The sequence below is a fragment of the Monodon monoceros genome, unplaced genomic scaffold (genome assembly GCF_005190385.1).
Source record: "Monodon monoceros isolate NGI ecotype Baffin Bay Population unplaced genomic scaffold, NGI_Narwhal_1 Super_Scaffold_19, whole genome shotgun sequence".
In the NCBI taxonomy this organism is placed as follows: Eukaryota; Metazoa; Chordata; class Mammalia; order Artiodactyla; family Monodontidae; genus Monodon; species Monodon monoceros.
The window spans coordinates 28,899,076-28,926,371 of record NW_021703775.1 but is presented as its reverse complement, the minus strand read 5'-3'; the positions used below and the strand labels follow the sequence as shown (position 1 = coordinate 28,926,371).

At 46.6% G+C, this 27,296-nt stretch overlaps 1 protein-coding gene and 1 pseudogene across 1 annotated transcript in view; one reads left to right on the top strand and one right to left on the bottom strand.

The window, feature by feature from the left end:
• ADD2 (adducin 2) overlaps positions 1-27,296 on the bottom strand; it is a 103,892-nt gene that overhangs the window by 48,947 nt on the left and 27,649 nt on the right. The window lies entirely within an intron of this gene.
• On the top strand, positions 16,728-18,071 carry LOC114900919 (annotated as a pseudogene).

Here is a 27,296-nt window from a genome sequence, read left to right as displayed (position 1 = left end):
AGGAGGAAGGAGAGAGTCTCCCTCTGTCCCTCTCCAGAAACCCCCTTGGCTGGAAGCATCCTTTAACCCCCTGACTGCTGCAGGTCTAAGAAGGAAGACGTTATTCAATCCAAAAACTTGGGGCTATTAAACCCAAATAGGTATTGGAGCCGTGCCCAGCCCTTCTCATCAGTGCTGTGGTGAAGGGCCCATCATCCTGGTTTTCAGGTGAGGAAACTGAGGCTCAGGAAATGGAGTGACTTGATCAGGATCACAGAGCTACTGGGAATCATCGCATTACCGAGCGATACATACATAGATCATTACAACACTGGGGGTGGGGGACAGTGCTCCAGTATAGGCTCGTGAACCACGGGGTTCCAGGGAGGTCCCAACCTTGATGCACCAGCATGAGCTTTAACACACTTGCCAGGTATCTCTGCCACCAGTCACAAGACCACGCGGACCTCATGCGTTCAGTGAAATGAAAGAAAGGGGGATTCAGGAAACCCTGGTGATGCAGAGACAATCCTGAACCAGCAGGATGGCTGGGCTCAGCCTTCAAATACTCAGTCCTTTCAGTGAGGAGGTCAGCCAAACTTGCACACTATGTGGATGAAAGATCATCAAAAAGCCCATCTAATTGAACTGACACGTCCTCTGAGTCACTGTTCCACACCTCAGGCTGTCCTAGAATCCAATCACAGGTACTTTTAAGCGGTCGTCTCATCTACCTTTTGCCTTCAGGAAAGCCTGTACCCAAAAACCCATGGAGCCATATTTTGAAAAGTTTCACCTTGGTCAAATTCAAACACAAAACAGTTGATTCTGCTTTGGGGCCTAACCTGAGAGCATTTGTCCTTCATGTGGCAGGACTACTCTTGCCCCCAACTCCACCTCCAGCCAAGAAGTCCAGGGAACAGCTATTGGATGCTGTGTCCTCTCTGTCTAATAGAATGAACCATATCCTCGGCAGATGAGTTTGTTGGCTATCAATCCTGCTTCTGCCAGGGACGCTGTCCCAAGATCTACAGAGCAAGGCGGACTGATATGCCCGGCCCCCAAACAGTATACATCCGTGTTCTGCCGAGGAGGCATCTTCCTCCTCTGTGAAACAGGACCATAATGTCATCAGGCAGAACCAGACTAGGATGAGAAGGCCAAACTTAAAAGACATCCAGATGAGACAAAATGGAAATAGATCCACTACCTGGATTTCTGAGTCACTGAGCCAATGAAAACATCCATGGCTGGAAGTGTTCTCCAGAAGGACTAGCACACAGTAAGTGCTTGACCAATCCCTGATACCCTCACTCCAAGAACCCTCCCAGATCTGCCTTTGGGATCTGCCCTGCATTTTCCCAATGTTGGGAGTAGAGAGATTTAAGGCAAGCAGAGAGAAAATTAAGAACTATTACAGGGAGTGGGGATGGGATGGGATGGTAAATTACTCAAAAGGAGTCCAAAGCTATCTCATTACATTAAGAGCCCAGGGAGTTGGCTCTACCACGCAACATCGTCGCTAAGATCCAGGCTCTGGAGAGCATTAAGGGCCCAGGATCAAATCCCAGCTCTGCACCTTTCCAACTCTTACTTAGTTTCTCTAAACCTCAGTTTCTTCATCTGTACAATGGAGACAGGAACAGTACCTCCTCAGAGGATCATATGAGGCAATTTATGTAAGGACAGGCTCTGTACAGGGTCTGGTAGATAATAAGTGCTCAATAAATGTTATGTGCTACTATTCAATCAGTCCTCGTGTGGTCTATGACAGTGTAACAATTGAATCTTTAAATCACAGTCTGGATTCCATCTTGCCATCAAGCGTACATCTGGGCTGACTGCTCCATCAAATGTTCTCAAGGGAATGTCAAAGAATCTGTGAAACTGAGCTTAATAAAATTAGACAGGTTATGTCTGCTGCTGAATTTCTGTACTAAAGACACAGGTAGATTTGGGGCTGATTATGCATTTTTAAATGGTGGGCTCCACTTTTCCATCTGAGCAGGTAGTCTAGAGCTTCCACCGCTGGCTGTGATGCTGCTTGCGCCAATGCTGAGAATGCCTGGACTGGGTGTGGGCTTTTCCAGCTAATTCTCTGACCCTCTCAACCCGACATTTATTGTAGGTACCAAAGGCTGTATCCAGTCATCACCATGCTTGTGCCTTGGGAAGGGCTTCTGGAGATTCTTAGCAGTCAAGCTTGGAACTCAAGGGAAAGGGGTGAGTCTCTCAGTCTGGGAAAAATGAAGGTGGCAAAAGACTGCAAGCCAAGGCAGAAAATCATGAAGGGTATAAAGAGGATGAATGCAAGGGGAGATCCCACTCTCCGCATTCAAAGCAAGGGTAGTTAAAACAAATTAAATGAGGTTTCACATGCTGGTTAGTAAACAAGTGGCATGTGTGAGCCCAAGGCAGGAGGCAGATCAAAAGTGCCAAGTGATGAAACCATATTAAATACTCATCTAAGTACCTTCTTTAATGATAAACACCCACAAGGCACTTAGCCATGCAGGCTGTCTCATGGAAACATGTAGCTATACAGTGTTAAATGAAAAAGGTTTTGGGGTGGAATCTATATATACATATATATTTTTTTAAGTGCCCGCTATGCCCGGGGCACTGCCCTGCCGTAAGCCTGACATTCCAGAGCCCATGCTGCGCTGTGGGGTGAGGGACTGAGCAGCTGTGTGACCTTGGGCACTGTGTGCTTCATTTCTAAGTGGCGGCCATAGCAGTACCGCTCTCATGAGAATGTCTCACCTGCATTTCTGGGTGGCCTTTTCATGAGGGATTCAGAACTTGGCTCAGCTGCCAGCATCCTAATGAAACCATGCACCTGTCCAGGGCACATTTGCCTCTGCCCCCTCGTGCCCCCCACAAACACACACCATGCACGTGGGCCTTCAGAGCTCAAGCCCGGTTGTACGCTCCCTGGGCTGCTCACCCAGGCACACCAGGAGGTGGCCTGGTAACATCTCCCCTGTGGTTCTGGCCCCTCCTGGACTTTGGATGTTGCTTCTGGCTCTCCTTGACTTGGAGCCCCATCTTGGGGTTGCAGGACTCAGCTCCGTGCCCTCTAGAGAGCTGAGCATCCATCCTGGGCAGGTCCACAGAGAGAGTCCCCAACAATCCCTGCCCCGAGCAATGTCCCCGGCCATGGCTATGCATGTGGTCCTTTGACACAGATGGGAGGCGCTGTGTCGGTCACTCGCTGCTGAGTAAGATGTGCTCCATCCTCCGGGCTCCAACAAGTGGGGGTCCCCCGACCTCCAGGCACTGTGTGGTGGGTGCAGAAGGGCCCACACCGGATCTGGGCCTTCTTTGTGCCCAGCCTCCCTGGGCAGTGGGCCAAAGAGTCCCGGTGCCATCTCTCTCCTCCACCTCTTGAACCTTCCATAATTTCTGAAGCATCTAATAATGCTTCTGAATGGTGAAGCATATGGTAAAGAGCACAGATTCTGAGGCAGGCTGCCTGGTTTGTAGGCCAAGTGCAACTCTACTAGCTGTGAGAACTTAGGCGAGTTCCTGAGCTACTCCGAGCTTCAGTTTCCTCATCCGTAAAGTGGGGGTGGTAATTACAGTAGCAGCCCTGCGGGGGTGTTGCAATCCAATGGATTCGTCCATGTGAAACATGTAGGGCAACATGTCGTAGAAAAGGCATCAGTAATGCTGGTACTATTTGGCAGTGTTCAGCTGTACGGCTAAATCAGTACGCCAGGCTGGACTAGCTGCAGAGGTGAGCTATGGCAAAGGGGCTGGAAGCATCCGCCTGGGAATGTTCCAGAGGAGTCTGCAGTGGGTTGAACAGTGACCCCTCCCCTCAAAAAATAGGTCCATGTCCCAACTCCTAGAACCTGCGAATGGGACCTGATGTGGAAAATGGATCTTTACTGATGTAATTAAATTAAGAATCTCAAGATGAAATCATCCTGAGTTATCCTGGGGGGCCCTGAGTCCCATCACAACTGTCCTTACAAGCCACATGAAGATGGATGCAGAGATCTGAATGATGCAGCCACAAGGCAAGGAAGACCAGGAGCCACCAGAAGCTGGAAGGGGAAAGAAAATATTCTCCCTTAGAGCTCTGGCGGGAGTTCAGCCCTGCTGACACCTTGATTTCACACTTGTGGCCTCCCCAGCTGTTTCAGGCTTCTCCGACCCTAAAATACACACACATTGCCTGAGGATCTTGCTGACCTGCAGACGCTGATTCAATCAGCGGGTCCGGAGTGAGGCCTGAGATTGTGCATTTCTCAAAAGCTCCTGGGTGAGGCTGATACCGCTGGTCTACAGACCATGCTTTGAGCAGCAAGGGTATAAGAGCCTATTGTCATCAGCAGCACAACGATGGCAAAGGGGACCCCTAAAACCAAAAGTTCAGAATTTGTAGATGCAGCGAGCCACCATGCAGGGCCACCGTGTGGCAGCGAAGGAGCCCAGCTTTCAGCTGCAGGATGCAAGTCGTTGACCTCTGATGATACGTCTCCCTGGGCTTAGCCGATGCTTCTAAATTGAACAGCAGCTCACTGGGCCAGTACTAATGGCTTCTGACTGCTCCAGTTCATCACTCTCTAAGAGGGTCAACCAAGAAGTGGTTTCATCTTTTTGGACGGAAAAAAACCAAAACAAAACACCAGATTATCTTTGGCTTACGAAGGGCCCAGAACAATTCCTGGGAGAATGGAAACTTTGATGACAGAATCCCAGTTCTCTAGTTTCAATGAACTTGATGGAGACTTCTACATCAGTACTTTTTTTTTTAATGTTTAATTATTTTCTTTATTTCTTTGGCTGTGTCGCATCTTAGTTGCGGCATACGGGATCTTCGTTGAGGCATGCGGTATCTTTCGTTGTGGCGTGCGGGCTCTTCGTTGTGGCACACGGGCTCCTCTCTAGCTGTGGCATAAGGGTCTTCTCTCTCTAGTTGTGGTGTGCGGGCTCCAGAGCGCACGGACTCTGTAGTTTGCGGCACGCAGCCTCTCTCGTTGAGGCGCGCTAGCTCAGTAGTGGTGGCGCGCGGGCTTAGTTGCCCCGTGGCACGTGGGATATTAGTTCCCCGACCAGGGATCGAACCCGCGTCCCCTGCATTGGAAGGCGGATTCTTTGTCACTGGACCACCAGGGAAGTCCCTACATCAGTACTTTTGCCATAATATTTTTATGGAGTGAAAAGCACCTGGTCCAAAAATAAGGCAAGAGTGTGCCTCTAACATAGCCTGAGCTCTTCCATGACTGAGTACCTAGAAGCTCAGCTTGACAGACAAGAGCGGAAAGGCGGCTGCACCGATGCCCCAGATGATGGTGGGAGTGGAGGAGCTTTACCCCATAAAAGAGCCTACGTTTAAAACTGAAAACAAAAAAGGCTGGTCCACCAAGTCCAATGTAAGAATAGGCAGAAGAAGATACAGATGTCCCTTGGCCTGAAATCTCCCTACATTCATTTCCCCACTCATCTCTTTCTCCAGCAATTGCTCCTTCAATCCAATCCACACCCATGGTTATATGTCTAAAATGCTTCACAAAAACCACCCATGTCTTCTTGTCCGTAGCCAGATGGTCCCCAGGCTTTATGCCATGTACCAGCTCCCATGTACCAGCAGCACCGCCCTAGGAGAGCTTGAGTCCTCCTCTGCCTTCAGTGGGAAAGAACGTGGGGATTGGTTTCCAGCACCTGCTGTGGGCTGGGGGCAGGGGGGTGGCATCATGCCATTTCGTTTTTGGTTTTTTTTGCGGTACGCGGGCCTCTCACTGTTGTGGCCTCTCCCGTTGCGGAGCACAGGCTCCGAACGCGCAGGCTCAGCGGCCATGGCTCACAGGCCCAGCCGCTCCGCGGCACGTGGGATCTTCCCGGCCCGGGGCACGAACCCGCGTCCCCTGCATCGGCAGGCGGACTCCCAACCACTGCGCCACCAGGGAAGCCCACCATGCCATTTCTTTCTGGACAGGCTTTCAAGCTCCTCAGGTTGGCACTGAGGTGCCATCTTCCCGCTCCTACTACATGAAAGGCCCAGCCCAGACCAACAGACAGGCCCTCCCTCTCCACCCCAACACAGCACATGCATCCCTGCCTCTGCAGCCTGGCTCAGGCCAGACCTCTCCTCTTCCCCTGGTCAAGGTCCTTCTATTCTCTCCCTCTTCTCAGCTCCAGGACCTCTCAAACTGGACCTCACCAAACTGGCATCTTTTCCAGCTATTGCTCATCTCTGTATATGTCAGGACAAAAATGACTAACGCATGAGTGTCCCCAGCTCTTCCCCCACCACGGGCCTTCCTCCCTGACTGTCAAGAGCCTGCCTCACCTCCTCGGTTCTTTGGGCTTCGTAATGCAGAATGGACAGGAAGGGAAGTGGGGAGAGAACGAGAGGTAAGCCCTTCAAGGAAGCCGGAGAGGAGAGCGCGTGAGGCCTGAGGGCAGCGGGCAGAGAAGTGTGGATTCATGGGAAGCGTTGCCGTGCTCTGCACACTCCCCGTTTCACAGGAAATGCAAAACCTGGAATTATTACAAAGGGCTTCCGGTTACTTAGTCCGCCCTTGAGCCACAGCCGTGCTCTCGGTTCGGACCTCCTGGGACATGGCTGTGTGAGTGTCCTATTCCCAGCCTGGTGGAAGGACCATTTCCTGCCCCGTCTGCCAGGGACTGGGGTAGGCCCCAAGTGCAGGGCTGGGAGAACCCCTCACTTCACAGGTAAAGAGCCTGAAGCCCAGAGACGGGGGACTGTTAGCACCTCAAACGCCACTGCAGCTGACATCTGTGTGAGCGGTTTGTCCCGAGCTGAGGACAAAGCTAACACCACTTCCCTTCTTCAGGAAGAGAACACCTTAGGCAAGGGGATGTCCAGCCAATCCAGTCTGACAGGTACTGATTGAAGACACTCTATGAAAACAGTGCCTTGTGTGAAAATCCATTAAACATTCTAGAAAAGCCTGATGTGGACACTGCCCTGTTGTGAATTATTTTATGATGGGAAGCATCATTTTGCACAGACAGTGACCATCACTGGTCATGGGTGAGGCCCTTTGACCCCTTTGCCTTTGGGTTCAGCTCTCCACCCACAGGTATGAACCCTTTTCTGTCTCCTCTTTCTCTTCCGTTCCCCCTCTTGTACCTACCCCTCCTCCCCACACCCACAAACACCTTCCCTGAAGTCTTGCCACGTTTTCCCCCATAAAGGCAAGCCCAGCACAGAACAAGGCAGGTGTACCTTGAGAAGGTTTGTTTCTGATGCTGGGATGGGGAGTCTCATTAAAGACCAGTGTGGCCTTATTGGCCTGATTTTCCCATCGGCACACCCTTGAGGACACACTGAGCTTCTGTCTCTCGTTGAACGTCAGAGTTAACAGGGACTTCAACAGCAGCTTGGCCTGGGCTGCTCCCAGCCTAACCATTTCTCAGCCTTCCCTGCCGACGCCTGCAGGCTCCACGTCATCTGGCTTCCTGCTGGGTTGGGGGCAGTAGGAGGCACTGACCCAAGATTTGTGGGGGGAAGATGCCAGAGTATTTCCTCCCTCATTCTCTGCCTCAAGCAGCATCCCCTCCATGGCCCCAGCTCTTGCCCCAGAGGCCCCACGTTCCAGCTTCCACAGAGTGGCCCTGGCTCCTGGGCTGGGATGACACCCCCTCCTCCCCTTCTCCCTCCAGCTTCGAGGAAGAAGAAACATCCCACTGAGGCTAGCCTCGGGGCTACCTTCTCATACCCTATCTGTTTCAGCTCCTCCATTACTTGTGTAACTGTCCTGCATTCAATTCCCTCTGTCGAGATACCTGAAGAAGTTCCTATTTTCCTTGTTAGACCCTGACTGATACACAGCCCAACCCTCCCCTCCCACGTCTTTAAACCTATGAGAAAACTGAGCCCAAGAGGGTGGGATGTGTCCAAAGAAAGACACACTAATACTTAGTTGTCTGTGACTGGACTGGGTCTCCAGGCTCTGTCCTCCTCGTCTCTGCAGAATATGGCAGGGGGTGCTTGCTTTTCACTTTCAAGCCCAAAGAGTCACGAGTCATTGGGATCAAGTGTGAAATATGTGACTTCTAAGCTACAACCACAGTTGTAATTCGTTCACATTCTAAACACACCCTCTGGACATGAGGAGTGCTTTCAACCTCCACTGTGGGAGGTTGAAACACATCAATTAGAATAGCCCAGGAGGTAACCACAGCCAGGTCACCTCCTGCTTCCTGTGCCTCAGTTTCCATATCTAAGGGATTAAAAGTGACACAAAATGACCATTTCCAGAAGCATTTAAACACCTCTCTTAATATATGCGGCAAAATTCAACTCCTCAGATTTTTTTGGACCAGATGGTTTCTCAACTCTGCAAAGTAGGTTTAATTTAATAATTATTTAAATATGCCATATATTTTAAATACATAGAGCTTCTACTAATTAACACTTCATAATTTCTCCAGAGTCCCACAGACAATTGTTACCACTTTTAACTGGTGAAAGATAGTGTCAAGAAAATGAACCCTATTTCCTTTCCTAATTGCAGCCCGTGGATAGTCTATGTGCAGTATCTCGTCTCTTCTGCCCGTGTGAACGCAGTGGTGGGAAAAGACGAGTGTGACCCCCTGGGGTTGGATGATGGGGACATGTGAGCAGAGCATCACCTCAGGTTCTTTGAACAATGATGTTCTTCAAAAGGGCCGATGGGGCCACGATTCGTTACACAGATGCACCTAAGGTAAACAGTGACCTGACAAGCAGACACAGACATACGTGCACCTAGGTAGATGCAAACACAGCACTTGTATGAAAAACCCAGTCACAGGGCAAAATGAGCCCAGTCTGTGTAAGCCTGAGAGGCAGGGCAAACTAAACCCAGGTGCAGAGTGGGAGCGAGGGGTGCTCTTCCCCCAAATCTCACCAGGCTGCCTAAACAACCTTACCCTACTCCTCTGTGCCTGAAGTTCCATCATTTAGAGGTTTATTTGCCTAATATGTCTTCTCCTTTTAAAGGCCATCCCTCTTGGGAGATTCAATTGGATATTTGTCCTTTCTACCGATACATCACTGTGACCTAATGAGCTAGCTTTCTTCCTGGAGCTTTTCAGACATCCAGGGCTCATAGGCCCCCAAGGAGGACATGGCGCACTTAGGGGTGCCCACTGGGAGGATGCAGGCTGCCTTACTTTATTGTAAAAGGGACCCTGAGCACCTGGGAGTGGAGAGAAAGGGGTACCTAGGAGTTGCTGGGGCACCGAAAAGGGAGGGAGGAGGGAACGTCTGCTTACCCAGGGCTCTGTCTAGGACAGACTCCCACCCGCCATGCTCATTACAGCCTCAGGATGCTGCTTCTCTGGGGGAAAAGGAAAAGATGTGAGCAAAAGGTTGACAATGCAGCCGGGGATAAAAATGACAGGAAAGACTGCGTGTGATGGAAGAAAAGCTCATTGTGTGGAAACTTCTTTCTTGAAAATCTAAAAATAAAGACCTAGAACAGGCTTCCACCTGTCACGATACTGGAAGTTCTCAGAGGGAAGCCCTGCCTGATTTTGTTCCACACTGTATTCCAGCACCTAGAACAGTGCCTGAGAGATGGGAGGTGCTCTATAGGAACTGGTTACGTGAATGAGGTGGGACAGACCAACACACAATGGGAGCTCTTCCAGGCCTTCCAATCCCATGTCTGAAGGCCCACCGACCATCCATGGCTGCACCGTCTCTTGCTGGAGTTATGGATGGGCCTCTGGGGAGGAGGAAGCCCACTCTGCAGATCCCTGCAGAGATGTATGCTGAGCTCTGCTGGTTTTCTGATGTCCCCCTGGGTCTCTGCATTCATTAGGCAGCAACTGCTACATGGCCAGCCCACCTGTCACATCCAGCAGCCCAGGCATCTTCCTGCTGACGCCCACCCCAGGGGGCAGATGCTGCGCCAACCAAACTTACATTTCCCTGAACCAAACCTGTGGTTCAACGGGCGGCAGGCTCTGCACCAGCAGAGACTGAAGGGAAATTCTTGGGAGTATTTTCCACCTTTCATTTTTGAGGCACCCCAGGAAAAATAAAACTAACTGATATTCTGTTAGACCCAGTGCCCCAAGGTGATGTTTATGGCCATATTTTCAATCTCCCCCTCCCTTCACTGGGTTCAGAGGATTAAGTGGCACAGGTAGTAGGTGAGGACGTGGCCATGATTCTGGAGGAAGGTAGAACAAGGTTAATGTTTTGTAACTATGAAGCAGTACAAAAATATTTAGTATGAAGATTATGGATCTTTACAACTTGCAAACCTCTTTTGTCAACCAATCAAAAACAGCACTGGATTTAGCCAGAGACGCTACCTAAAGCCCATCTACAAAAATCCAGATACACACAGAAGCGTCTTGCTCAGGGCGAGGCTCACAGTAAGTTCTCAATTAATTTCTGTGCGATCGAGAAACAATTGAACGCAATGTGTATCTGGCCCCATCGAGATCATATGTGTATGAAACAGAAAGCCTTCCTGATCCCTGGGTACACATGACGTGTACACCATACTGAGAAACCAGGGCACTAAGTGGACGTTCCAGGAGCTGTGTCCCGGGGAAAGAGCACCGGACAGACTCAAGAGACCACAGGTCTGGTCCTGGATCTCCAACTAATTCACTCTGTGATCGACAGCAAGCCACTTAACTTCTCTGGACTTCTGTTTTCCCAACTGTAAAATAAAGAGCGAGACAAGGCAGCCTCTGAAGCTCCTCCCAGTTCAGAGGTGCTCTTTTGAGTCTGATTTGAACACAGGACTGTGATTTGCTTGGTCCATGTGGGGGAAGAGCTGAGACTGGAAACACAGCCCCCTGGGCTCACCCCCTCCGCAGTCATGCTCAGGTGGCCCTCAGGGATGTGGGAGGTGAGGCCAGAGAGGAGGATCCTGTGTCATCTAGAGTTAGAGCAACACGGGCCCAGGGCCAGGCAGGTTGCCTCCAAACAAAGAACTCAGCCTAGGGAGAGCCCACTGTTTGCATGGGGGAGGTAATGTCTTTCCTTTGGGGAGATGAAGGAAACAAAGGAGCTGGGCAGAGGGCTTTGAAGGCCACAGCTCATCCCCTGGCTCCTGGGGGAGGGGTCCGGCAGGAGCTAAATTTGAGCCACAGAGCTGGGAACCTCACAAGAGGAAAGAGTCCCTGAAACGCCTCACGGAGAAGTACGGGCTTCAGACCTCCCTCTCTCTCAATCCTCCTTCCTCCGTTAATTAATTCCCATCTTGTCACAGTCACTCTTGGCCCATAAGTCCCACTTACAATTTCCCATCTATATTACCTGGCATTCAAGAATTCCAGGCACTGACAGACACACGAAAAATAAGACACATTTGAACAAATGAGCAGCTTTGATAAGCTCAGGGTCCAAGGGCCACCTTTATTCGATCTGCCATCAGCTACAATTTTGCAAATTCTTCTCTCTGAGATTTTTTGGCAGCAGACGTTGCTTCTTGCAGGAGATGTGAAATCGCTGCTGGCACGCTCCTCCCCTGCCATCCATAGACTGCTTTTTAAAGAGACTTTAATAATGCATAGGAAGGGCAGGGCGGTGCATGAATTAAACACCAAGCCTCCACCAAGATGAGACGTGCTGCTTGAAATCAGGCTGGTGAGCAAAGCAAATGGACCCGCTTTTAGCCTGAGTCCTCTGGTTTGCATCAAGAATGGGAGTTTGGATCCCAAAGCCTTTTCTGAGGATGCCATCTGACAAGTGTAGGTTTGAGCCAACATCAGCTTGTCAGGAGTCGATTTTCATTTCCTCCCAGCAGCCTGGCCACACAAATCATTGCTAGCTGGACAGACAAGAAATGCTTTTCCTTTAGCCTTCAAGAGTTCTAGGGGTGAATACATAGTTGACTGACGTGTCAAAAAGTTATCAAAAAGGTGTTGCAAGTCTGGTAAGATATGTCAAGGATCAGAGGCAATGCAGTGGAAAAGAAGGGAAGATTCTATATCTGGATTCCCAATGTGCAAATTACGTAACTGATGTTACTGTGCCACCTGGGAAGTGGTTAATATTGTTAATAATACAGTAAGAGTTGGCAAGTTTTAAGAAATAGGCTGCTACTTTGATAAAGAAAGGATCGCCTTTCTTGTCCCCAGGTCCCTGTACTTTCCACCCACCCACCCACACACACACACACATGCACGCACAAAACCCACCCCCAGAGGCAGATGAGCAGACTTCATCCCTGTTGTCAAGGAAACCAGTCTGTTCTGAGCTCTAGATTTAGAAAGCCTGGGCCTGGCCTCAGCAGTGCCTTCTGCCCACTTCTGATGGGCCTGCCGTCTCTCCCCCACCAGGTACACCCTTTCACAAAGTTGCTAGCATTGACCTGTAGAGTGGGTGCTCCATGGACAGACAGTCCAAACCGGCCCGCTGGCAGCTGTACAGGCCACATGAACAAATCCATGTGAAAAAATGAGTTTATCCACATGGAAACGGAGAGGACAATTGCCAAGGGCCTGGGACAAGTGCCAAGTGATTGGCCCACGTTACCAGGAATGGCTTCGGGAAGCAGGATCAACCACCCAAAGCCAGCCCAGCACTTCTCCCTCCAAAACATCTACCCCCATGTTTCTCCAAACAGGAGGGTCACCCCACTGGCGTCCACCAATGGTTCAAACCTGGTGCTCCCCCTGAGGCAGGCAGGGGGGTCCAGGGAAGCCATTTGGGGTAGGGGGACTGGGTAAAATGCTCCCAGGTGGTTGGGGGCATTTGGAGAGTCAGAGATAGGACAAGGGTCTGGGAGGAGGGGAGAGAACCTCAATATTGCTGCCACCATGAGAGGGGGTGTCTGAGATGCAAAGGAAGCAGGGAAAGACAGGAGGGAACCGGCTGCTGGCAGGAGGGGGAAGAGGACCACAGCATCTTTAGGGATGTTCTCTGTGAGAAGCAAGCATGGGGGATAAATTAAAGGGCCCTGAGGTGACATCTGCTAAGGACGGCCTTACCCAAAAAACAACCCATGTGCTTGATCCTCTGAACTCTCTGAGCCAACACTGTGTCAGTACCGCTTTCAGAAGTGAGCACCTCAGAAGACCTATATAGACATTTCTCCAAAGGAGACATACAGATGGCCAATAGGCACATGAAAAGATGCTCAACATTGCTAATTATTAGAGAAATGCAAATCAAAACTACAATGAGGTACCACCTTACACCGGTCAGAATGGCCATCATTAAAAAGTCTACAAACAACAAATGCTGGAGAGGGTGTGGAGAAAAGGGAACCATCCTACCCTGTTGGTGGGAATGTAAATTGGTACAGCCACTGTGGAGAACAGTATGAAGTTTCCTCAAAAAACTAAAAATAGAGCTACCATATGATCCAGCAATCCCACTTCTGGGCGTATACCCAGACAAAACTATAATTTGAAAAGATACATGCAGCCCAATGTTCATTGCAGCACTATTTATAATAGCCAAGACATGGAAGCAACTTAAATGTCTATCAACAGCTGAATGGATAAAGAAGGTACACACACACACACACAATGGAATATTACTCAGCCATAAAAAGAATGAAATAATGCCACTTGCAGCTACATGGATGGACCTAGAGATTATCATACTAAGTGAAGGAAGTCAGAAAGAGAAAGACAAATACCATATGATATCACTTATATATGGAATCTAAAATATGACACAAATGAACCTATCTATGAAACAGAAACAGACTCACAGACAGAGAAAACAGACTTGTGGTTGTGGGGCGGGGAGGGATGGATTGGGAGTTCGGAGTTAGCAGATGCAAACTATTATATATAGAACAGATAAACTACAAGGTTCTATTGTATGGCACAGGGAACTATCAATGCATTCAATATCCTGTGATAAACCATAATGGAAAAGAATATGAAAAAGAATATATAGAGATATTATATAATATATAATGTCTATCTATATAATATATATAACTGAATCACTTTGCTGTACGCCAGAAACTAACATAACGTTATAAACCAACTATACTTCAATTTTTAAAAAAAGGAAGTGAGCAGCCTCCACCTTGAACTCTACCTTCTGGATACATGGTTTATCTGCCTTTTTAAACCAAGATCCTTGAGGGATCCATTTCTGACCCATCTCTCCATCCTCCACAGCCCTGGAAGGACAGTTTGCACAAACTAGGACTGATGAGGGTCTGCTGAGTTCTCATGAATGAATGAAATCTAGAGATTCTTACTCTAGATCTTGTGAATCTAGAGATTCTTACTCTAGATCTTGTGAAATTCCCTACCCAAAATGTTCACAATTTTGAGGTGATTATAAGAAGAATTTTATAATTTCTATCCCTAGAGTTCAGAGTATTAGTTGGGTTTTCATTTCTAGCGGTGCTTTATCTGACTGCCCCAATTATTGCGATTGCTTTATTGTTATGAACAGTGATGGTGATGGCACTGATTCTTGTCAGCATAGGGAAGCTACAGTGAGACACCTGCCTCTATTCCCCGCTCGTCATCGCAGAAGCCAGAAGAACAGGCCTATGGCAGATCTAATAAAGATGACCCTTGCACCGTGGCATACAAAAGCAGCTAACTTATTCAAACGTGTCTGCCTGAGCAGTCATGCCTTCCCTCCTCAGGAGGGTACAAGATGGCAAGGGAAGAAGCTGTGTGCACGAAACCAGTGTCTTCTTCAGCTGCCAGGGGAGCAGAAAGGCTGAAAACAGTCAGATGACGATGATTTCTGTCCCATCACCCAAGAAAGACTGTGTTAGGAGGAAGGAACATCGGACAGGCACGAAGGTATCAAGGAGAGTGTCACAGGGGCAGTAGTTGGATTGAAGGTGGGCCAGCTGGGCACACACCTGGAGCACCCATCATCAAGCAGCATTACAGTATCACTATTGTCATATATGTAGAGATACAGTGCCAGTTTTAACCAGGTGTTCCTAGAAACAGCACCAGTTAACTAGGATTTCCGTACATGACTCCTCACATTATGGTGAAACGTAAACTGATTCTGCTCCCCTGGAGCAGACAGAAGACTTAGGGCAGCTCCTTGACTGTGCTGACCTACAATTTTTAAGTACTTTTGTAAAATGCCCCTCCAGCTCTCATGGTAGAAGCATGACAGTCCCCTGAAGTCTGTCACCACATTCAGCTGAAATTTCTAAATTAAAGACAGGATGGAGTGCTCTGTACTGAGATAAGCTATTTAGCTTATTATATAACTTCTAGAACTTTTCATATGCCTTTTGAGAAGCTGCCCAGTTCAGAAAATCTTATGAGTGTTTTCTTTATTTGGGACATGAGGAGAATTTATTTCTTCTCACTCCTCCTTTATATAAAAGTTAAATGAATACTTAAATAATATCAACTTGGAGGGAGGCAGAATCATTAGTCCATCGAGGATGCTCATAAAGTACAACTCAGGAGAGAGACCATCCCTATTATAAAAAGGATACTTCAGGCTTCATACTGTTTGGAAACATTGAATTCATCCAAGTTCCCCTGCTCTGATTCCACCTCCCTAAGAATTCTTGCGATTGTGATTCAGCTCCTCAAATCCATGTGAGGCCAAAAAAGAGCACGTTCTGGCAAACACACCACAGATTGCCTCTGATTTTCACTACCACTCTTTAGAGTGAAAATTATTATCCCCATTTTACAGAAAAGGAAACTGAGGCCCAGAGAGTTTAAGTGAGTTGCCCAGGAACACACAGCTAATAAGTGGCAGAACTGAACACTGGACCTGCATTCATCTGATTCCAGAGTCCAGGATCCTACAAGGCCTCCAATTGTTCCTATAGCTCCTTTACTTATTTACTTTCTAAATTAACACCATTTGTGAGACTTATCTGTAAATGAAAACAAGAATCCAGTAAGGGAAGACCAGGATTTTTTAAATGATTACAAATATTTTAAGAAATTCCAGTTTAGGATGGTATCTGGTTAGTGATCCATAACTCACCCTCCCCCAACTTTTCACTAAAAACCAATGTCAACTCACATACAAAATCAAATGATAACTTATAAGAACTCCAAAAATGAAGGCTGACAATTAGACTAGAGCTAAAACAATGGATGAATATTTACTTGTCACAAGATCTGTGAGATTGAAGGAGAGGCACAAGTAGTGACTGATATGGGCACCTGTCTTTGTCACCTGCAGGACAGAAAGCTCATTAGGTGGAAGGTGAGGCCTTATTCCTCCCCAACTAAATGCCTCCCCTCAGGGTCTATACCCTCCAGAAAATTTAGCAAACTTCCCACTATGATGTGGAAGGTGCTCCTCCAGTGGCCAGAGCCATTTCACACACATATCACCCCTGTGAGCATCTCTCATGCTACATCTGTACCAGGTTTGCAGTGTCAGTCATGCAACACGGCCAGGACAGACATGGATTCCCATGCTATGTTGCGCCCAGAGATTTGAAGACACTAATGTAAAGTGGTTATGACAGGATAGGTGTGGGAATGTCAAAAAAAAATCCACCTCTAGACTACTCATAAAAAGTTATGTGGGGGGCTTCCCTGGTGGCGCAGTGGTTGAGGGTCCGCCTGCCGATGCAGGGGACACGGGTTCGTGCCCCGGTCCGGGAAGATCCCACATGCCGCGGAGCGGCTGGGCCTGTGAGCCACGGCCGCTGAGCCTGCGCGTCCGGAGCCTGTGCTCCGCAATGGGAGAGGCCACAACAGTGAGAGGCCCGCGTAACGCAAAAAAAAAAAAAAAAAATTATGTGGGGTCTCTTGAGGAACCCAGGAAGGAGGCTCAGCTAGGGCCGCCGGGCCACGGGCTGCAGCTACCGGGTTGCCGCAGTCGTTAGCAGATCATGAACTGCCGGAGGGGAGGAGGCGCCGCAGGCGGCGGCGGCGGCGGCGGAGCCAGCGGGGCCGGCGGGGGCATTGGGGGCAGCGGGGGTCGGGGAGCCGACCAGCTCAACCGCTTCGTGCAACTCTCCGGGCGGTCGCACCCGCCAGGCCACAGACCTCCACCAGCACGAGGCGGACATCGTTGTGTGGCAGCTAATACCAATCTATGTGTTTGGAGGTTACAACCCAGGTTATGATGAATCAGGAGGGCCAGATCATGAAGACTCTCCTCTCTTCAGGGAACTTTGGAGGTATCATTTTGCTACAGGAGTATGGCATCAGATGGGCACAGATGGCTACATGCCCCGAGCATTGGCATCTATGTCACTCGTGCTGCATGGAAACAACCTGTTAGTGTTTGGAGGAACAGGCGTCCCATTTGGTGAGAGCAATGGCAATGACGTCCATGTCTGTAACGTGAAGTATAAGAGATGGGCTTTACTCAGCTGTCCGGGGAAGAAACCCAGTCGTATATATGGACAGGACATGGCTATCATCAATGGCTCCCCTTATGGCTTTGGAGGGACAACTGGCTATATTTACAGCACAGACCTGCACAAATTAGATCTCAGTACCAGAGAGTGGACACAACTGAAAGCAAACAACCTATCCTGTGATCCACCAGAAGAGAGATACAGACATGAAATTACACATGATGGGCAGAGGATTTACATCTTGCGAGGCGGTACTTCTTGGACAGCTTATTCCTTAAACAAGATTCATGCATACAACCTTGAAATGAATGCATGGGAGGAAATTGAAACAAAACCCCATGAAAAAATAAGCTTTCCTGCAGCCCGAAAATGTCACAGTTGTGTTCAGATAAAAAATGATGTGCTTATTTGCGGGGGCTATAATGGAGAAGTGATCCTGGGAGATATCTGGAAGCTGAATCTGCAGACTTTTCAATGGGTAAAGCTCCCAGCTACCATGCCAGAGCCAGTTTATTTTCACTGCAGCTGTTACACCAGCTGGTTGCATGTACATTCATGGAGGAGTGGTGAACATCCACGAAAATAAACGGGCTGGGTCGTTGTTTAAGATCTGGCTGATGGTTCCTAGCCTGCTGGAACTGGCGTGGGAGAAGCTGCTTGCGGCCTCCCCCAACCTAGCAAACCTCTCCCGGACACAGCTTCTGCACCTTGGACTCACACATGGACTCATCGAGCGCTTGAAATGAGGATTTCTGGACTGTTCATTGATACTGGAAATGTTAATTTAAAGAGACTCCTTTATTTATGGGCAGTGTAGAATGTGCTACAGAGAGGATTGGTTACCCTGATCAAGGCCTTATTCAGAAAATACATCAGATGCCTTTCTGTAAATTGTTTTCAATTTATGGAATCTCACTTTCCCTTGTGCTTTTTTTCTTTGCTTCTCTCCCTTCTGCCCCAATACACACACACATACTCACGTACTCACATACTCCCTCTTCCTTGATGGAGTTGACGGCAAGTCTGAAAGTACCTTAATAATGTGATGACTCAAGATAAGATAAAGAAAAATTTAAAGGAACTCTATAAACATATGACCCTTTCGGGCAGTGCTCTATAAATTAAAGCAACATCAATAAAAATAAAATTTTAAAAATTAAATCCAGCAACAACAGCAAGAAGTTTTGGGGATAGAACAAGAAGGCTAACCTTGAGACTCTTGCAGATTATAGGGAAAGCTAGATGTTTAACTTCCTGTTTTCAAAGGTACATCTAATTGAGTAGCTGCATCTAATGGCCGCAGTGACTGATACCTTGCTGCCTAGGTACCCAAACCGATCCTTTGACTTTGGAGAAAAGTTAAGCAGCTCAGCAGCTCTTGATTAACGATTTCTTTTCTCATCCTTATGGTGCCAGCAGTGGTTAGAGTTGACTTGTCTAAAGACTTTACTGTAGTTGTGCTGTTTGTCATTGCCCTTAGAAATTATGGCACCAAGAACATGTCAAATCAAGAAATTTATGGTGGTCAAAGTTCTTCGTTCTGGGAAGTTTTGAAATTCTCCTACGCTTATTAATGGTTTCAAGTTCTTTTTGACTTCGTTGTGGGGAATTGCAGACCCCAAGTGTGTGGCATAAATGCTGTGGGACATAAATGTAAGTTCGTGAGAAGCCAGAGTAAAACAGGACAGGGAGGGCTTCTGCTCTGGGCTGTGAGCTTTGACTGTCATATTGGCCATTTCCTTTCAGAACTGTTTCTTTTCTCACTCTGGGCCGTGCACCTGCCATATTCTCAGGAATGGGTTTTATCTCTAGAAAGCCAATTGGCCCTTGATATTTCTCTTAGCTTTTTGCCTCGTTTTCTGTCTGCTTGAATGTGCATGGTGCTGTGAGTAATTGCCTAGTAACTGGAAAAAGGTCTTGGGGAAAAGCCACAGGTCATTCTTCCTGATGAACTAAGTATCATTTTAAAAACTAGCATGAGGAAGGAATGAAACTGAGGATCATTCACTTTGGTGTGAAATTTTAGTTCTGGTTTGTTTTGTGTTGTATTTTAATTCTAAAAAAGAAATGACCTAAATGTTCACTTGCTTTGTCATCAGGCTGCTAGAGTGGTCACTGAGACATAGCAGCTGGAAGTCCTTCGGTGTATGAAAGGTGCTAAAGGTGTGCAGGAGGGCACAGTGCTGATCATCCCGTTGGTTACATCATAACAGGAGTCTCAGATGGGAGACTAGGGACATGTTTTTGCTTTAAGTGCCTCTTTTTCGCTTAGCTTTTAAAATTATTCTTCTTTTTCCTTTGTCCCAGAAGGGAATCTCTTAGGCTCATGTGTGGATTTAAAATCACCCTTGAGTTATGGCTAAAAAGTTACCATCTAGTGTTCAGTTCTGGGGAAGAGAAAAATGTGGCCTCTAGACTTGGACTCCTAACTTCCAGGCCTTATTATAACCTCCCATCCATGTGGGGTTGATTTCGTAGAGCCTGTGTTCTGCAAGGTCTTGTAACAACCTTTCATCTGTGAGTTTGGGTCCTTTTGGGGGAGTGAGGGGCTAGGGGAGAGGCAGGAAAAGGAGCAACTCCTCTAGAGGCCCATCCTCCTCTTGCCATGACCAGTCAGGCCTTTAACTTCTTACCACCCACTGCTAGGCTTGTTCCAATGAGGAGCTCTCTCCAGAGCAAGTCAGTCTGAGCAGCTCCATTAGTTCAAAACAAAGCTTTGCTTTGCATGACTCCAATCTAGTCTCTGGAAGTTTTGGGGGAAACTATCCATAATTAAACAAGTCACACTCCCCTGGGTGGCAAAAGGATCTGTGTCCTGGATTGATAGGACCAAAGACTGAATGCTCAGCCTCTGTGCTTATCCTTCCATAGTCCTTGGGATATAAGCAGGTCTCTAGTTCTATGACACCAGAGATCTGAAAGAGAGACTGGTTCAATCCACACTTGCTAGCATCCTTTTTAAAACCTTCTGAAGGCGGTCTTCTTTGAGGTAGACTTTGGAGGCCTGACATCCAAGACCTTGTGTGTAACATTTTCATAAAAGTACATATCCTTGGTCTAAAGTGTCTTCTTTTAATATAACACTGTGAAAATGATGTAGTATGATCAGCTCTGAGGGCTATAGAACCACACATGTGCACGTGTTCTGGATGCCAAATGAGACTGTGTATATGATGACTTAAATGTAGATGACTAGAATTTTATATAGGGAGTCACCAGGCATTTTAGTATATCCAAAACCAGCACTCTGAATTCCTGACACTGTTACTCGATTTAGGAAAGTTTATGCCTGCTGCTTCTCTGCCTCTTTGAGTTACTCCCAGCCATCTTACTGCAGTCCTGTAAGTTTAAGTGCAATATACAGAAACACGTATGGACATATACAGATTATGTATAAGGTGTGACTATAAAGCAGGTAGACTACTACTTTGTATCTGTCTTGGGGAAGCCAGCTCATTACCTGAAAGTCAAATTATACCAAAACTTTGAGATGTGATTGGCTGGCTTAGGCCAACTCTTGGTAAAGCTGGACTTCCAAGTCCAGTGCCTCCTTACTCCAACTCTTAGAGATTTATTGTTTCTTGGGTCTGTTAAAATTGAGACTTTTCCCCAGTCATCTTTGTACTATCTCATGTTGGCATACCTTACATTTCTTTGCCTAGGAACAAGGAAGTCTACCTGTAAGGAGTTTTCTAAATGGAGAATTAAAAAATGATGCTTTCTTCATTTAATAAAGTATTTTCCATATTCCGGAAAATCCATAAACCAGTATAGAATAGATTGAAATTTTAACTGTTCAGGGGCCAAACTGAAACCCTTTCTACTGGCAAATCTTTTTTCAGGGCCCTGGTGACATGATGTAAAAATTTGCTCTAAGCTCTTCATGTCCATTACATAGCTAGATTTAAAAATATAATAATAAACATTAACATTTCTAAGCAAAAGTGTATTAACAGTGACCTTTCGTTACCCAAAGTAAAGCACAGATAATTGAAATCCATAGATAATCAGTGTTTTAACTTATCTATCAAACAATTGATTCATTTATAGTTCTTCCTTCTCCCTACCCTTTCCCACAAGCACCTCCTTTTCAATGGAGTGGGGCTAACGTGTAGTTAGAAATTGAAAAGCAGGAATCACAGAGGGGTTAGAAACCAGCAAACATATAAGCAGCCCAGTTAGCTGTAGGCAGTCAACCTGATGACAGCGGTTAATGGTGAGTTTAGATGTCACTCTTCACTCTTCTGCTTTGGCATAGTCTCCTGCCCTGAGTTCTAGGCTGTCTCTCCTATAACCACCAAAGAACTCTTAGCACATATTGGAAGAAAAAAGCTGTGTATGATGTAGAGGAAATCCCATCATTTGGATATATTTCTTTGGCTCTTTGCAAATACTTGCTTTTCCACTATTCTTTTTTTTTTTTTTGGAGTATGCGGGCCTCTCACTGTTATGGCCTCTCCCGTTGCGGAGCACAGGCTCCGGACGCGCAGGCTCAGCGGCCATGGCTCACGGGCCCAGCCGCTCCGCGGCATGTGGGATCCTCCCGGACACGGGAAACGAACCCGCATCCCCTGCATCGGCAGGCGGACTCTCAACCACTGCGCCACCAGGGAAACCCAGCCAGCTAATTACTTTTAGTCATATTGTATGACTTCATCAAATACATATCTTTTTTTCTTTTTTTTAGATCTGCATAAGATTTATCGATCAGATTGTTTTAGAAAACCAACAGCAAAACACTGACAAGATACATAAATACAGATTGGTCATTTTAGGGTAAATTCACTATATTTCTTACCTGCTTGTAGGAAACCAGATAAGGTGGGAAAAGCTGTCCTGAACATACGGCATGCACACCAGAGTGCAAAAGGACTTCCACACTATTTAACAGGACTGTGGCAAATAGTTTTAAAGTAAGGCAAGCATCGTGTGTGGCCTAAGCATACCCTGTACCAAGAGCTAAGCCCAGGCTCGCCTCAGAGACTGCATGTGAGTGAGTTTTCCCTTTCTTGCCTAGTTCTTCCAGTAAAATCCTCATTGGCAGGTGCCTTTACAGGGAGATGCCTGGCGCTGTCCCTGCTCAGACCCTGTGTACAAGGAAGTGGCTTTAGAGAAAGTCAGTGTGTTTCTGATGCCTCCTTTGTATTCTAAATGTGAGAGGCCCGCATACCACAAAAAAAAAAAAAAAGTAATTAGCTGGATAAATATGCACCAGGGAGAAATAAATGTAAACAATCTATGAGTTGCAATATTTATATCAAAAACAATAAAATTCAAGGTAAAAAACTCTAGATGATATAAAGATTATTTTATATTTGAAAAGAGTAATTCCCACAATGAAAATATCATATTTAACTATTATGCATCACATAACATAGTATTGGACTGTAGATATAAAGCAAAATCTATTGAGAATTGTTGAGAAAATAACAGGATCCCAATAATAATGGATGACATTAATATGTTTCTCAGTCATGACAAATTAAAGAGGCTAAAAAAATGGGCAAGGAGGTAAAGAACCTGAATAGGTTGATTAATTAAATTTAAGAGAATCCCTCACTACCCACGTCCTCACAGTACAAACTCAGGAACCCAATAGATTTAGATAGCAAGGTGTATACTGAACGTAACATTATAAAAAAGAATTTTACTGCAAGCATCTAGAGCAGAATAAAATGCCAGTTAAAACAAACATTTCAGCAGAGCTTTTCTTTATTCTAAGAAAAGGATCATTTATTCAGGGAGATAGTGGAGGGGGTGGGTTGTTTTATCTTGTTTTTTGGCCTAGGAAATTTTTTGATGGGACCCTTAAAAAATGAAAAGTGAGCTCCTGCCTCCCTTGCTGTGAAGTAATAAGAAATATATATACGAGTCAGCGCTTCCAGTTCCAACCTGGAGTGCCTAAAACCCTTGTAAATTTCCATAATAGGGGTGCTAGGAGTGACTTTTGTTCTAATATTTGGTCTTTGACCCAGAGCTCCTAAAACTCCTGTAATTTCCTAAGTGAGGGGGTGATAGACGCATCTTACACAGAGTTCCTAAATCCCTTGGAAGTTCCTAGATTATAGAAGCATCTTTTGTTCTGATGAGGTAACTGTTGGTAGGCTCCTGGTTGGGGGATGGTCACCAGAAAGACCAAGCTATGAGTAGAATCTTGGAACTTTCAGCCCCACCCTTTATCTTCTGGGGTGGGGAGAAGAGCTGGAGGTTGAGGGAATAATCAATCAATCATACCTATGTGATGAAACCTCCATAAAAGTCCCTAAAGTACAGGGTCTGGAGAGCATGAACGCACCCATGTGCTGGGAGGGTGGTGCACCCCAACTCCACAGAGACAGATGCTTTCGCACTTGAGACCCTTCCAGACCTCACCAAGTACCTCTCATCTGGCTGTTCATCTTTATTCTTTATTATATCCTTTATTATATAATAAACTGGTGGATGTAAGTAAGTGATTCCCCAAGTTCTGTGAGCTGTTCTAGCAAATTATTGAACCCAAGGAGGGGGCTGTGGGAACCCCTGGTTTATAGCCAGTCAGTCAGAAGTTGCAAAGGCCTGGATTTGCAATTGGTATCTGAAATGGGTGCAACCTCACGGGACCATGCCCTTAACTTGTAGGATCTTACCCCAGGTAAATAGTGTCAGAATTGAATTGAATTATGGGACACCAGCTAGTGTTGGAGAATTGGTCAGTGTGGGGGAAAAAATGTCAGACATTTGGTGTCAGAAGTGCAGTTAGTAAAGGAAAGAAGTGTTTCCTTTTATTTGCCAACCCTCCCCAGCCTTGATGTGGAAAAAGATGGTGAGACAAGGGGATAAATTGCCCTACAAAGGAAGAATTATTGCACCAACAGCAAATGGGGAAAGATGAGAGATGCAGGGACAGGCAGGGGCACTGGAACAGAACACAGTGAACAACAGAGGCCTGTAGACAGAAGCAAACAGTGAAAATTTCCCGTTTCGAGAATCACTGATGTCTGACATTGAATGTAAAAGTTGTTTCCAGCCCTATACTATGAATGCCTTCTGTCTGCCTCACCCTTTGATTAAAAGTCTGACATGCAGAAGAGCCTTGGACTAGTGGTGCTTTGGGAGAATAAAGGAGAAAGGACAGGTTCGGTGAGAGCAAATGTATTAACAAAGATGGCAGCTCCTCTGGAAGGCAAGCTCTCAAGTGTGATGCTCACCGGTATCTGTTTCCTCTCTACTTTCAGGTATAGGCGAGGATGGTAGTTCCCCACTCTCTTCCAGTTTGGTCTTGCCACGTGTCTTTTTGTGGTCAATGAAATATGGACAGGTGTTCATCTGGAAAGAAGCATTTTAGAGCCCTTCTTCCTGCTGCAGCTACCGGCAATTTCCAAATGGTGACAACTCCACCAGCTTAAGTCTCTGAGTAAGGAAGACATGGGACAGGTCTCCCCACCAAAATTCGGTGGACATACAGCAGGAGCAAGAGAGAAATCTCTGGTGTGTTCAGCCACTGAGATCATGGCGTGACTTGATACTGCAGTGTAATGGGCCTGTCATGACCAACAGCCTGCTGGGTAAGGTCATGGTCAGAAGCACCAAAAGCATGGAGTAAGAGGTGGACCAAGAAATGCTCACCCCTCCACGCGAAAAGTCTTGGGGAATCTGGGAAGGGCACAGGCCTTCCCACAGTTTGTAGAATAGGGGCTTGAACCATTTTGATTGCGTATTAAAAGAAAAGGTAAATTGCATATTAAAAACAGGCAGGAGGTCTTAGAGACATTTGTATTATACCTTAATGGAACATTTATCAAAATTCATTACAAATTAGGATACAAAGGAACTTCCAGTAAACCTTAAATACTGAGAAAGACATATTCTTTGACCACAAAACATTAAAACCAGCTAATAAATTTTAACAACAAAAAACTGCCAACTAGAAATCTTAAAACTCTCCCCAAAATAACATTTGTTCAGAGAGGAAGTCTAACCTCGCATATTATTAACCTCGCGTATAATATGCAATCGCATATTATTTAGAAAATGACAGAGGACATGATATATTGACAATTAGGAGCTGTAGCCAGAGCCATATTTGGAAACAAGCTCATAGCCTTAATACTTCCATTAACAAGAATGAAGATAAAATAGCTAAGCATTCAGCTTTAAAGGTTAGAAAAACAGAATAAACTGAAGGAAAGAGGAAAGGAATTAAATAAGATAATAAAAATTAATGAAACAAAACTGATTAATCCAAGAGCTGGTTATAAATAAATAGACGCATTCTTAGCAACTCAATAAAGGAGAGAAATAGCAAATATGTAAAACTGGGAAAGAGAATGTATCCGTATAGAGACAGAAAACAGAAATCTATGAGGGCTGGGCTTCCCTGGTGGCACAGTAGTTAAGAATCCGCCTGCCAATGTAGGGGACAAGGGTTCGAGCCCTGGTCTGAGAAGATCCCACATGCCGGGGAGCAGCTAAGCCCATGTGCCACAACTACTGAGCCTGTGCTCTAGAGCCTGTGAGCCACAACTACTGAGCCCGTGTGCCTAGAGCCCCTGCTTCGCAACAAGAGAAGCCACCGCAGTGAGAAGCCCGTGCAATGCAACGAAGACCCAATGCAGCCAAAAATAAATAAAATAAATTTATACAAAAATCTATCAGGGCTGGAGGAGGCAAGAAAAGGGTGCAGGAGGAGGTTATCTGCAAGCGAAGCCAGCCCAGCCAGTGCGGGGTGGGAGCAGTAATAGGAGGAAGGGAAGAATATGTGCTATTACTCAGCAACGGCCCTATTTTAGAAAATGGCTGCTTATTTGCATTAGATGTTAGTGTTTAATCGGGCAACTTCTAGGGAAAGTCATAGGTTCCGCAAGCCTCAGGCATAATAAGCCTATAAGAAGCACAATTCTCAACACAGAAAACGATCCAGTTCTGGCTTTGCAGTTGTCCAGGAGGGAAGGAACAGATCCATGTTCGCGACTGGTTCATGGTGTATCACCCTGCCTCGGATCAGGACAGCTGCCTCACACTAGGACTGGCGTACAAAGTGCCACTAGTTATTGGAGAAGTGGGAGGGAGCCGCGGCCCACAGGGGAACAACGTGCCCCCAGCTTGTGGGACAATAGGGATGTGCCACACCTTTGTGGGTGGTGACAATCTGGGCCCTACCTCTCTTTCCAGGGCTGGGGGAAGACCGTCCTCCAACCTGAACATTTACTTAAAATCTAACTAGTAAAACTGAGCCTCAATGTAAACTACGGGCTTTGGGTGCTAATGATGTGTCAGTGTAGGTTCATGGATTGTCACAAATGTACCATGCTGGTTGGGCATGTTGACAAGGGGGGAGGCTATGTATGTGGGGCAGGGAGTAAATAGGAAAATCTCTGTACCTTCTGCTCAATTTTGCTGTGAACCTAAAAATGCTTTTTAAAAACTTAAGGCTATTTTTTTTTTTTTTTTGTGGTACGTGGGCCTCTCACTGCTGTGGCCTCTCCCATTGCAGAGCACGGGCTCCGGGCATGCAGGCTCAGCGGCCATGGCTCACAGGCCCAGCCGCTTTGTGGAATGTGGGATCTTCGCGGACCGGGGCACGAACCTGCATCCCCTGTATCAGCAGGCGGACTCTCAACCACTGCGCCACCAGGGAAGCCCAATTAAGGCTCTTTTTAAAACTCTAACTAGTAACCATCATTTGCAGCTCTAACTAGGTAATCACTATTTATTGTCCGCCTTTGACATTAACTGGTTCATTCTCGTCTCCTCTCCTCCTCTCCTTCTCTCCTCTTTTCTCTCTCTTCTTTCTCTCTGCCTCTCCCTCTCTCACTTCAGACTAGTCCTAACCACCCTAAAGTCAGGAGGGCAGGATCATAATCTCAGCTCCTCCACCACACACCCCACCCAGCAATGGGCTTGCAGGCAAATCAATTGATCAAGTTTTCACATCCCTCTAATGAGGATGTGAGGATGTTGATCTGGTTTAGAAGTTTTCAAACTGTGTTCTGAGAACCCTGAAGATTCTAAAGAAATGCAACAGGGGCTCTACAGGCATTTGATTCCACCTTCTCTAACTATTTGAAAAACTATAATGAGCCATGCATTTTAATATTCCTAATTTAAGTACGTCTG